The sequence below is a fragment of the Nyctereutes procyonoides genome, unplaced genomic scaffold (assembly GCF_905146905.1).
Source record: "Nyctereutes procyonoides isolate TBG_1078 unplaced genomic scaffold, NYPRO_anot_genome, whole genome shotgun sequence".
Lineage (NCBI taxonomy): Eukaryota > Metazoa > Chordata > Mammalia > Carnivora > Canidae > Nyctereutes > Nyctereutes procyonoides.
This window is the reverse complement of record NW_026575120.1, coordinates 7,374,727-7,383,833: the sequence shown is the minus strand read 5'-3', so window position 1 is coordinate 7,383,833 and position 9,107 is coordinate 7,374,727.

The following is a 9,107-nucleotide window of genomic DNA, read 5'->3' as shown; positions in this document are numbered from 1 at the left end:
TAATGCTGCTATGAACACTGGTGTACTTTGGTGTACAACTATCTGTGAGCACCTGTTTTCAATTGGTTGACAATTTTTTTTTTTTTTTAGGACTCTGACTATATCACCTTAGGGGTGCCCTGCCTGGCTAGGTCAGAGAAACATGTGATTCCTGATTTTGGGATTGTGAGTTTGAGCCCCACACTGGGTGTGGAGATTACTTTAAAATAAAATCTGAAAAATAAATAAATGAACCACCCTACTGTCTTCTAGCTTCCATGATTTATTTTTAAAAAAATTTTTATTAATTAAAAAAATTTCAGTTTTCTATTTAGCTTTCTAACTGTGCTTGTGCCTTCAACACTTTCGCAGTGATTTTCTGCTCCTCAATTGGGAAAGCACACTTGATCCTGTCACAAACACAACACACATGGAACCACTGTAGGCCCTGCTGACATGTTTTCTTTCTTATAGACAACTTCATAAGAACTATAGGTCTCATAGCATGAACTCCTCAAATCACCATGTGTGGATTCTGTGCTTTCCCGACCTTCTCAGTATAAAGTTAAATGATCCTACTACCAGGGGTTTCAGACAGCCTAGTACTGTTAGAAGCTGTATCATATATAGGACAGCCTATGACAGTGTGTCAAATGCTGGGCTATTCTGAATGTCTATGGATGTCATCCCCATAAAAGGAAAAAGCTGTATGATTCCTGATAAGAAATCAGCCATTAACCTCATTAAGGATCCATTTTATGTGATGAGGTGCTTGTCAGAACAGGCAAATCCAGACACAGAGAGTAGATTAGCGGTTGCCAGGGTTAGGAAGAAGAAGGAATGAAAAATAAGGTATGGGTTTTGTTTTGTTTTTTGAGTGATGAAAACATTAGAAATTAGTAATGATGATTGCATAGATCTGTGAATGTATTAAAATCCCCCCAATTAAAAAAAATCCCCCAAATTGTACATTTTTAAAAGGATAAATTATGTCTTGAGCTGCTATAGAAAATCTAAATTGGATATCTCAAAGGCATCTCAAAATCATTGTGTCCAACAACATATTTTTGTTCTTTAATATCAAACCTTGTCTTCTTTCTGTGCTCTCTAGAGCTCAGTGAGTGGACCACCATGCATCTACTTCCACAACAGAAACCCTAGGTTATGCTTGCCACCTTGCTATTCCCTTCCCTCAATATTTAGTCCATCCCTGAATCCTATCAATTTCACCTCCTAAATGTCTCTTTAATTTTTCCATTTGTCCCTATCTTGAAGATTCCATCCCAAAGCCACCATCTCTCATTAACAATGCTTCTTATCTGGCCTCCTTATGTATGCACTCCTGCCCCTCTTCAATTTGCCATCCCTGCAGCAGCTGGCAGGGCTGGAATGCTCAACAGATATACCAGGTGCATACTAATTACATCAGCAAAGCAGACCACTTAACAAATTGAGGAAAAATTTCTTGGAAAATTTTGGTATTTTTCTGAATATAAAATTTCTGTAAGTAACAGAACACCCAGCTCACACTTGCTGAGATAGTGGGAATGTATTTTCTCACCTAACAAGTCCAGAGTTAGGTAGGCTCTAAGGTTAAGCTCAGCCATGTCTTGAAGCACCTACACTTTTTTCCATACTGCCATTCTACTGCCTCCCCGATGGTGGTAAGATGGCTGCGAAGCAGCAAATTGGCAGCATGTTCCTCTGTTCGCATCCAGTGACAGAAGAAAAAAATCCCTCAAGGATAGGTTCTTCCTTTAGCTTGTATCAGGCAAATTTAAGTTATAGGCACACATGTGGACCAGGAAAAGGCCAAATACTCATTGGTATGGACTGATTATGGTCTACTTGTGGATTGGATGGGCAGTGGAATAAAATTTGATAATCTGCAGAGGAGGAAGACAGGGACGGATGCTTGCCCTTGATGCAATAATATGGACCTTCTTTTAGGCAAGACTTGAAATATAGGGAAGGGGCCCTAATATACTGCAGAAAGAGGAAGCTAACTTTAGCTAAATCTCATTTACAGCATGAGTTTTCCCCCTTTGTATTTCAATATTCAAAACTCAAATGCATTTTCTGTCATCTGGCACAAACAAAATTCAGTAATTTATCTGTAATTCAGTAAAGACCTTTCCAATTTTTCTTATTGCACTATGATAAAGTTAAAATTTAAAGATTATCATATGGATTCAAAGGTGGATCATTCTTTTTCCAGTTATAAAATATATTGAGCACAATGACAGAGATTCACTAACCACAGGGTAAATACAAGTCAAACACTTCCCTTTTGGGCTCTATGCATTTAAGCAATATATATCACACATTTACAATTGTGCCAGCCAGCTTTAAGTAAAAAGAAAACATATTTTAGGAACAGTTACAGGATAAGCCAAAAGACCTCTAAACAACTCTTTTGGCTAATAGACCTAGATACATAATAGGTAATCAAATTATAAAAATCTGCTGTATTAAGAATCAAGTGCATTTAACCCAGAGATCAGGGGTTCTATGTGTAATCTTTATAAAAATGAGGTGTTATTCATTTGACAGTATACATAAGTCACTAGCAAGCATTGAGATGCATTATTCCCCTACCTATGTGTGGTTGGCAGCTCCTGGAAATCTATAGTAGAAGCTCTCTTCCCTAAGTAGCCAGGATCTGTAGCTGGTCAGTTAAAAACCAAAGTAGTTAAAGTGGAGAATCACAAAATTACAATAAATATCTTTAAAATGTTATTTTAAATTAAAAACATACAAGTCTATTCATTCATCACTCCTTTGATAACAGGCTTTTTCTTGTGGCATCTGGGTGGCTCAGAGGTTGAGTGTCTGCCTTTGGCTCAGGTCGTGATCCCAGGATCCTGGGATCGAGTCCTACATCAGGCTCCTTGGAGGGAGCCTGCTTCTCCCTCTGCCTATCTCTGCCTCTCTTTGTGTCTCTCATGAATAAATAAATAAAATCTTTAAAAAATAAAATAAATAAATAAATAAAAGGCTTTTCCTTGGAGTGGAGTCTACAGAAGGGGGCTGTACATAAGACATGCATTAATGCAAGCAAGTAGCACTACCAATTTTAGTTTCAAGTGAAGACTCAAGGCACCTGTGGAAAAAAACTGAGGGTAGAATTCCGCTGGATTTGGACAACATTTCTTTCCCCCTAAACTTACATGTTTTTCCCATACCTAATTCCACAGCATTTTTTCTTAAGACCCGATAAAGACCTATCTTTAGAGATAGGTGCTGATATCAGATAGCTCTTTATCAGGTCTTCCCAAGAATTTGGCTTATTTTCACAGAGATCACAACTCTCTTCACGCTCCTATTTGTTTGCTTTGGGTAATATTGAATTAACTTATGTAATTACTCAGTATAACTTGCATAAACAAGTTTGGGAACAAATGACTGACTTTTGGAATGCATACAACTCACGAAGAAGTGATTAGCCCATCAGGGGTTAGCCTACTTACTAGTTGTAAAAATTGCATGGGTCTTCAGCATTAGGAATGTTTTTCACACAGAACAGGCACTGGTTCAAAGGTCTAAACCAAAGGAAAGCTGAGTTGGTTTTAGAAACAGAAAAATCTAAATTCAGAAACAGCATTGAAATTTATATGAACTTACAAAACTCCTTTGAGAAGAATGCTAAGGAGTAAGATTTGAGCAGACCTTTCTTTACAAAGCTTCCAGTAGGGCCTGCAATGCTTCTCTGTGGAAGAGCATGATGCCTGAGCCTCCCATTGGATGTGTTTACTATCACTGGGTCTACTCTTGATGAATTCTCTAAAATATTAGAATATATCTCTCTTTGAAGAAGGCAGGAAAGGAGCTCTTCCCAGTTCATGTTTAAGGAAATATTAAAGTCTAGCTTTTGGCTTTCAGCTTGGAGGAGGCCAAGGTGTAACCGGCTTCAGTTATCTAGATATCTGGCCAGGTTCACCCAACACTAGGCACCCACTTCCAACCATGCTGCCTACATTCGGCCCCAACAAGATCAAAGTTGTATACCTGAGGTGCACCAGTGGGGAAGTTGATGCCACATCTGCCCTGGGGTGAGGATCAGCTCCCTGGGTCTTTCTCCAAAAAAGGTTGGTGATGACATTACCAAGACAACAGGTGATTAGTAAGGGTCTGAGGATTATAGTGAAACTAACATTCAGAACAGACAGGCCCAGATTGAAGTGGTACCATCTGCCTCTGCCCTGATTATCAAAGCCCTCAAAGGACCACCAAGAGACAGAAACTGAAGCAGAAAAACATTGTAGACAGAGGAAATGTCACTTTTGATGGGATTGTCAATACTGCCCGACAGATGCAACATCAATCTTGAGCCAGAGAACTCTCTGGAACCATTAAAGAGATCCATCCTGGGGACTGGCCAGTCTATGGGCTGCAATGTTGGTGACCGCCACCCTCATGGTATCACAGATGACAACAATAGTGGTGCAGTGGAATCCCCAGCTAGTTAAGAACTACAAAGGAAAATATTTCAATAATCATTGACAACCAAAAAAAAAAAAAAAACAACCCAGCATTGAAGTCTAAAGTACCCTTAATATGGGTCACATTACTAAGGACAATAAAATTCTCCAAGGGAACCAATTTGCTAATCACTAGGGGAAAATCTATCTCGTTTCCTGGTGCCCTCTTGTGATAAAACAGAAGGTCTACAGTGGGGTTCATAAAGCTTTGAGATTCAAGTATCTGAAAGAGATACTCGTTTACCTTCATTACCTTCATACCTACCTTCATTCAGTTGGACTGCACACTAGGAATTAGCTACCAAAATGATAAAAGTGATGGTGTTTGAAAGTGGGCCATAAGATTAGAAGTATTTCCTCCCCACCCCCTAAATTACCTAAAATGAAATTACACTAATTTTGTAAGTAAAAATAACAAAAACCACCACATTTTACCACCACAGTTAGTTTAATAAGCAGAACCACCTTAAAGCTTTGGACAAAATGACCAATAGCCTTAACATGAAGGCTTTTAGTACTTGTACTTTTTGTTTTTTGATTTTAAATGTATTTTTTTAAAGATTTTACTTATTTACTCATGACAGAGAGAGGCAAAGACATGGGCAGAGGAAGAAGCAGGCTCTCCGCTGAGCAGGGAGACAGACATGGGACTCAATCCCAGAACCCTGGGATCGTGACCTGAGCCAAAGGCAGATGCTCAACTGCTGAGCCACCCAGGGCCCCTCTTTATATATATATATATATATATATATTTTTTTTTTTTTTTTAAAGTAATCTCTCCACCGGGGACGCCTGGATGGCTCAGCAGTTGAGAGCCTGCCTTTGGCTCAGAGTGTGATCCTGGAGTCCCAGGATGGAGTCCCACATCAGGATCCCTGCATGGAGCCTGCTTCTCCCTCTGCCTGTGTCTCTGCCTCTCTGTGTCTCTCATGAATAAATAAAATCTTTAAAAACAAAAATCTCTACACCTAATGTGGGGCTCAAACTCACAAGTCAGAGATCAAGAGTCATACACTCTACCAACTGAACCAGCCAGGTATCCCTCTCTTCCAGTAATTCTTACTGAATTCAGGGGAAGACCAATAATTCTTTTTAAGTTTTCCTATTGTTTTGTTTAAGAACTTCAAAAATAACAAAAACTAAGCAAGGCAAATCCTCAGCTGTTTTCCTACTTAGCATTTAGGAAGCCCACTGTATTATGCAATTTCTAAAATGCAGTACTGAATTGGGTTGACAGTGACCTTGCGACAGTTACTTAGCCTGTCTGTGCCTCAATTTCTACATCTGTAAGAGAGTGATATTACCTATCTGACTGTTAAGATAATTAAATGACTTCATGTGTAATTAGTTATATGTAAATTGCTTTTAACAGTGCCTGGCCTGTAGTAAGTTCTATACACATTTAATAAACAAATGCAAATTTTAAAAATGTTGATGAGTTTACGAAGTATATATTAGAATATTTTTTGTGGAGGCACCTGGCTGGCTCAGTTGATAGAGCAGGTGACTCTTGATCTCAGGGTCAAGAGTTTGAGTCCCACATTGGGCATAGAGATCACTTAAAAAGTTTTTGTATTATTTTCAACACTTTTTAAAAAAAGATTTTATTCATTTATTCATGAGAGACAGAAAGAGAGAGAGAGAGAGAGGAAGCAGAGACACAGGCAGAGGGAGAAGCAGGCTCCATGCAGGGAGCCCGATATGGGACTTGATCCCGGATCTCCAGGATCATGGCTTGGGCCGAAGGCACGCACTAAACTGCTGAGCCACCCAGGGATCCCCTCAACACTCTTATTCAACATTCTTACTCTTCTAGATTTTTATTAATAATTTCCACTAAACCTAGAAAAGTTAAATTTATGCTTAATGAAAAATAAGTATATTTAGGAACAAGTAATCTAAATTTCCAAGATGAAGACCCCTGATGTCACGTGCCATGCCCATTAATAGAAGTTCTTCCTGAACCCATCTTCCCCAATGTGAGACCCTTGAGAGATGCTGACCATGCACTAGTAAGGAACCCAGTCATAAATGGATGTGTCTGTGTGGTTTTAGAACATAAACATGAATTCTTAGATGCTCCCCCTTCAAAAGGTGGAGCATAATCCCCTCTTCCTTGAATGTGAGATAAATGTAGTAACTTGCTTCCAAGAAATAAAATGACCTAGGTAGCTCAGTAAGTTAAGTGTCTGCCTTCAGCTCAGGTCATGATCTTGGAGTCTTGGGATTAAGACTGTGTAGAGATTTCTACTCAATGGGGAATCTGCTCCCTCTGCCCCTCCCCCTGGCTTGTGTGCACTCTCTCTCAAATAAATAGATAAATTCTTAAAAGAAGAGAAGAGAAGAGAAAAAAGAAAAGAAAAGAAAAGAAAAAGAAAAGAAAAGAAAAGAAGTGGAAGTGATGATGTATGACTTCAGAGACAAGGTCATTCCTCACTTGGACCCGAAGGAAGCTGAGAGAAGCCAGCTGCCATATCATGAGGATACCAACAGCCCAGTGGAGAGGCTCACACTGTACAGGACTGAGGCCTCTTGCCAACAACCCTATGAGGCAACCATCTTGCAAGTCGACCAACCAGCCCCAGTCTTCAGATGACTGCAGGTCTGATTGCTTGAGAAACATCATGAGGCACACTGAGCCAGAATCACCCATTAAGCCACTCCTAGAGCTGGCCTGCAGAAACCATGTAAGATAATATATGTTCACTGTACTAAGCTGCTATATTTTGGGGTAATTCTCTTCACAGCACAGACAACTATTAGTGTGTGTTCATGGGTAAATGAGAGCAGTGTAAAGTACCCTTTCTAGATCAGATACTACCCAACTGGTGAAAATCTATCGTTTTGACCCAAGAGCTATCGCCACCTGGCAGTCAGATGTTGTGATAAAATGGTTTCTTTCTTCTCCCTGCCCAGTGGCTGCTTTTATGTCACACGCATGACAGAGTTATTAGCATAACTGTCCAGAATGCCTGAGATGAAGTTCGAGTGCAGTCTCAGTGAGATAGAGACTATTAGTAAAAGGTGATAGCCTGGCTATGGAGAAGAGTGAAGAGTGCACAATACACTGTGTGGGCTTTCGTTCTTTGTCCTAAAGGGTCAGAAACTGTATTTTATAAGAATGTTAGAACTAAAAAAAAAAGAATATTAGAACTCATAAACTAAACTGACAGACTTGGGGGCTGAACTATACAAAGTAAATCCATAGAAGACTAATGTCTAAATCAGAAAGCTTCTCTGAATTTGCTATGTGTAGAATGTAATTCTGGTTTTTAATCCAGAGTTCCTCCTTTTTTTTTTTTTTAAAGAGAATTTTTTTTAAGCTTTTATTTATTTATGATAGTCACACAGATAGAGAGAGAGAGGCAGAGACATAGGCAGAGGAAGAAGCAGGCTCCATGCACCGGGAGCCCGACGTGGGATTCGATCCTGGGTCTCCAGGATTGTACTCTGGGCCAAAGGCAGGCGCTAAACCGCTGCACCACCCAGGGATCCCCAGAGTTCCTCCTTTTCCTGAATGATAGCTTGGAGTCATATTAGCAAATCAGAAGGTGGTTCAGTTAAGCTTGCAATGAGAGCGCAAAGTGGCAAGTCCCAAGCCACAGCAAGTCTTAATAAACTGATACTACCTGAAGAAGAGAATACTGCTGGTCACTAAACTACTCACATGTCATGGATTCAGTACCTCTCTTCCATGGATAACAGTGTAGGTGCACCATTATATATTGTTTCTCCAAACTCTTGGCAAACTGTTTCTGTTCACAATTTCTTTCCTCAAATGAGTTAGTACCACTTAAAAACCACAGTGTACCTAGGAAACATTGGGGCTCACCTCACCACATGCTGACTTAATTAGTTTAAAATCTCTGGAGGTATCTTATTACCATGTCCTTGGAGGTGCCTCACTGTTGTCTTCACACATTACTTGTATAGTTTGGAACACAGGACATTAATCAGCATATCAGAGCTTGTCCAGAGATAATATTTTGGAATTGGCAAAGCCTCTGCAAGGCAGTTTTGTAATTTCTGATCTTTTATCTAGAAAATTTCCATGATCAACAAAATTCTAAGTTGAGATCACCAGGGGCAGAATAATAAACAGCGGTTGTCAAAATAGGGCATTTATGTGATACTAGCCCTTTTTCAACCCACTATATGTAGCAATACAGTTTTCTAACTTGAGTCATGAGTATACTTACCAAAACTGCATCATTCAACTTTGGAACAAAGGCTAGTTTGTACCTGTCAGTTTTATAACTTCAAAAATTGTTTTTACTATATAATTAAATATTTAATTTCAAGAGAAAATATTTTAGAATTTAATGTCTTAGTATTAATCAATAGCTGATTTAGTTGAAAAGTATATTTTATCAAATGTATATGCACTTGAATTATTAAAACTTAGAATTACAATAAAATCCTCAATATGTTGCTATTATATAATTAGATACATTATAACATCATTAGTAATGTGCCAAAATAATTTCATAAATTTATAAATATATCAAAATCTCTTTTAGTTTCATTGTCCTCAGAAACCCAGGACCACTCAATGGTTATTTACGTGTCATTTTCATCAGCGATCATTCTTACTGATTTTGTATGCTACTGAAACATCTTTCCCTAATTATTTGTTTTACTAAAATG